The sequence below is a fragment of the Acyrthosiphon pisum genome, chromosome X (assembly GCF_005508785.2).
Source record: "Acyrthosiphon pisum isolate AL4f chromosome X, pea_aphid_22Mar2018_4r6ur, whole genome shotgun sequence".
Lineage (NCBI taxonomy): Eukaryota > Metazoa > Arthropoda > Insecta > Hemiptera > Aphididae > Acyrthosiphon > Acyrthosiphon pisum.
In genome coordinates this window covers 8,384,686-8,389,491 of record NC_042493.1, presented here as the reverse complement: position 1 = coordinate 8,389,491, position 4,806 = coordinate 8,384,686, and the positions used below count along the sequence as shown (strand labels likewise).

The 4,806-nt window shown below is 31.8% G+C and overlaps 1 protein-coding gene across 1 annotated transcript in view; it reads right to left on the bottom strand.

The window, feature by feature from the left end:
* Window positions 1-2,959, bottom strand: part of LOC100169013 (dynamin-1-like protein) — an 8,333-nt gene extending 5,374 nt beyond the window's left edge. Inside the window, exon 1 of the mRNA XM_016801175.2 lies at window positions 2,454-2,959. The gene's annotated coding sequence lies outside the window, so the exon portion shown is untranslated. The remainder of the gene's footprint in view (window positions 1-2,453) is intronic.
* Between the last annotated feature and the right edge of the window lie 1,847 nt (window positions 2,960-4,806).

The following is a 4,806-nucleotide window of genomic DNA, read 5'->3' as shown; positions in this document are numbered from 1 at the left end:
ATATAAATGATGTTTAAATTGTTTTGAGACAATATTTAGACAAATCGATATGTCATTCCTTCAAAAGTATTATTCTCTATCTTTTTTTTCATGGGTGACTTTACTCTAAGATTACTTAAACACATAGAAAAAATGATTTTGCGTAAATGCATTTTGTCTATGTTGCGTGTGAGCCAGAGAGAGAAAACAAATAGTGTGCTGACAGTATCTTAAGGGGATTCGATACCGTGATTTTCTGCTTTTGTCTAACACACACGCGACATAGGATTTTAGACTGGTTCTTTGTCAAACATACCAATTGATCTAATGAAGCGACAAGAATACTAAAAACAGATTTGAATTTGTCGTCAAGTCTACTTCAAATAGACTTACCCACATTTTTGATTTTAACTTCTCCAAAAATTAAAATACGGAAATTTTTAAATACTCTTTTTTTAATATGACATTTTTAGGAATTTTGGGATAATAGATATCAAACATGTAGAAAAGTTGATTTCAAGTAGTACTTGACGACAAATTAAAATCTGTTTTCAGAATTCTTATCACTTCACTAGATCAATTGGAATGTTTGGCAAAAAACACGTCTAAAATACTATGTCGCGCGTGTGTTAAAAACAGAAAATCACGGTATCGAATCCCCGTTTTAATTATTTTTATACTGATAAACTGTTGAACTGAATTACTCCCAGGCCCCAGATAGACTACTCGACAACTAAAATGAAATCGTTAAAGATGGGAAAATATAAAATAAACATATATTTATTTAGACTTTATTTAAGAAAAAATTATCTAATTTTGTAACATAATACGAAATAATTTAAAATCTGAATTGAAAAAGAAAAAATGACAACATAAATCATAATAATACAACTAAGTAATAATAGTGTTATTAAGATTATTTTTAATTATAAAAAAAACATAAATTCAAAATATTATGAAAATAATATAATATTTGGTTATTTCGATGGCCAAACAGCCGAGCGGTTGTCCGCGACGGAACGGTATCGGTGTGTATTATAGTGGTGGCACACAATCGCTATGCACATATTTTGAACAGTGTAAAAATTAAAACAGTTGTCGAAACACGCAACCCACGTTATAATGGAATATTGATGTGCACATTCGTTTCTGTGCACATAACCAATCAAATTGTTTTCAGCGAATTATTTTCAACGTCGCCCGGCCGTTGGGCGTCAGCATAGGCATTATAATTTATTTTTAGTCTCAGGGGCGATTTCACCAACACAGTTAATCACGGTTAAAGTTAACCGGAGTTTAATCGGCCGAATTTGGCCGGTTAAATATCTGTTATCAGCCGATTAAGCGTTAACCGTGATTAACTGTGTTGGTGAAATTGGCCCTCAATCGTTTGTTATATTCCGATTATCAGCTGATAATGATAGTCAATCATTATCGGAAATTCAAAACAACAATCGTGTTTCTGTTTAAAAATATAAACAAAATAAAAGCTAATTGGTGAATGACTAAAATTTGTAAACAATTATTTAACACAATTTATAATATATATAGGTATGATATTGGTTATATTTTTTTTGGATGTGCACTACTTCATTAATACCCCACGAGCCGGCGAGCCGCCATTGCATAATAAGTAGATTCACTCTAATTTTGAAACTAATGAAGCTAAATGTAAATTAACTATCTTAGTATGTTACGAACTTGTAACTTGTAAAGCCGGGATTACATGGCGCGTAGAGTGAGGAGCGTGTATATACTATATAGTATAGGTATACCGCGTGCATTAAAACCGACACGCCATTAGACAATAATTAAATATTTAAGGCTCAGTGCCTCGTCAGACAGACAGCGTTCTACCCGCTGGGGCACCGTTGTACGCCGCGGTCAGCGTACCCGTACGCTATGGCAGCCCGCTCTCTGTTTGACTGAGCCTTTAACATTATTTTAATGCAATTTTTTTGAAGTTTAATTGCTAAATTATCATAGGTACGAACCAAGCTACCAAATTTATGTTATTAAAATTATCATTAACTTTTAAAAATCATAACTCATATAAAGCATTATTTAAAATAATAAAATTTGAATAATAGAATTAATGAAAGTATTTATTAGAAGGTTTTAATATAAATTTAAATAAGTACTTGAATCTCCAATTAATTTAAAATCATAAAAATATAAATTCATAAGGAAGGTGGTGGAATGGATTAATGTATAATAACATTAGATTAGTTAATATAGGTGCGAGGTACCTACCCAAATTATAGATATCAGTAAATGTTGTGATTCCCAGAAGTCAGCACTATTTTATAATATATTTTATACGTTGCAGAACATAATATATTAAGCTATTATTTTTTATTATCTATCAGCTATTAAATTACAGAAGTAGGGTAGGTATATTGTATTATTATACATCTATATATTTAATATTAGGTATACACTACATATTATATATTATTATATTTTATACTCACGGATAATATCCCAGATAATATAAATCTTAGCTGTCCAAAAACAGTCAAAAATGGCGAAGACGATGATGTTGGGATGGATAATAGTAAGTAATTATAATATAAAACAAGTTAAGTAGGTATCTACTCCACGTATGAACGGACTTTGGCTGCGTGCCTGCGTTGAAGAAATGCAAAAACTACTATAACTTACAGGAGACAACACAACGACGATTAGAAACGATAGCAGTTAGCACCGGTATAACTAATAGATAAGTTATGACCGTTGAAGGTTGAACACTGTCTATAGCGACTAATATTTAGTAAGTGTCAAAGTACTGAAGAGCGCGTGGCATGCTTAACGACCGATACTGGCGGTACTGTCGCACATAGAAACAACTGTCGATACTGTCTATACTGTCGCACAAGAAAAATTTTTTATCATGTTGTCGCGGTTTTAATAATAAAGAATCCGTTGGGCAGCCGGGCAGGTTAGGTTATGAGCGATATGGATCATTGTAAAGATCGCCGTCGAGACGTCGTTGTCTGGCATCGGGGAAATCGATAATATCTTAAAATATCGACGAATGAAAAAATAGTGATTATGCCGCTCAGCCTGCGTAGCTGCGTTAATGTGTTTCATTTACGAAACACGACTATAAAAACTATGATGTTTTATCGTGATTTTATTTTACGTATTTATCGTAGGTATATAATAAAATAATTAATAAAGTCTTTATTATTTTTAATTTTAATGTTAGTGGCCAATACTGGTGTCAATCTTCTTGTAAAATAACTATTATAATATAAAATCCAATTATTTACTTTCGCGGGGAATATAAAAATATAATTACCTACACTTAAAATAAATAAAATAAAAACATTTTAAGTGTACCTACCTATCCTTTTACACGAACGTAACGTACGATTCATTCAAAATTTGATTAGACGAGTCGATTATCAATAATTATCAAAACTATTTTTCATGATGTCAGAGCCACTACAGTAAATATTACAATCGTCAGCAAATAATGTGTACTTGACAGGTTTTTGAATGTTGTTGAAAATATCGTTTATGGAGATTAGAAATAATGTAACACTGATAATCGATCCTTGAGGTAATCCATTATCTATTGTTGTGTGATCAGATAGAATGTTTTCAACTTTAACTTGAATTGTTCGGTCGGATAGCAAATTGTGTAAAAATGTTAACACGTTGCCGTCCTCGTTGCCGTCTATGGACCCATTGGACAAAAATATGTCAATGACTCTGTTTTTCGAAACCATATCGTACGCTTTTTCCAAATCAAGGTCGACAAGGATGGTGTGTTGATTTTTTTTGAAAGATTCGCTTATGTTGGTATAGAGGGTGGCTAAGACATCTTGCGTTGAATGGTTGCGGCGGAAGCCGTATTGCTGCGGGATAAATTAATGTGATGTTTCTAGATACCAAACTAGTCGTCTATTTATAATTTTTTCTTGTAGTTTGCAAAGTGTACAGGTAAGGGATATTGGACAGGTTTTAATAGGCTGCGCATTCATTTCTGGATCCGTAAAAAAACTGTACAAATTACCCACTGAACCAAGCATCTTCACAGCAGAAATAATTGCCATCAAAGAAGCAACTATCTACGTTGAATCCATCCATATTAAAATTTATAAGCATATTAATAAGTGCCTTTACTTCCTTAATATTTTCAAATCCGTCCAATGAAATCTCCCAACAAATAATCAACATTATAGCTAACTCAAAAAATACTATAGAATTCATGAGGGTCCCGTCACATACTAGTATCAAAGGCAACGAAGAAGTCGACCTATTAGCAAACCAAACTATATCATCCGCTGAATCAACCGTTATAAATTCGCTACCATATAAAGACCTATCAAGAATAATCAACCTAATCTCAAACCAACAGTGGTTGTGAAAAACTACAAGAAATATGGTATATACATTTTGTACAAATATATTTATTAAAAATACAACAAAATAAATTGTAAATACTTACTAAATTATTAGCAATTGTAATTTACGTCAATATTATAAAAATAAAACCCGCACAATATAATAACTATTATAATGTCTAATAGTGAATAACTGAGTTTTAATTAATTATAATATATTATATTTATATTATATATTATATAATATAAATTAATATATATTATATATATAATATATAATATTACAGTGCGTATAGTCGTCAATCAGTACCTAACGGTTAGATTGACACATGCAAGACATTTTACAAGGAGATTTTCAGTCACAGCCTGCAGTCTTATACCTATTCTTGTTTATCATTATCATAAATATTTAAAAATAAACAATCACGGCCAGGCACGGCGCCAAGGAGGGCAAGGAGGGGCTCTAGCCTCC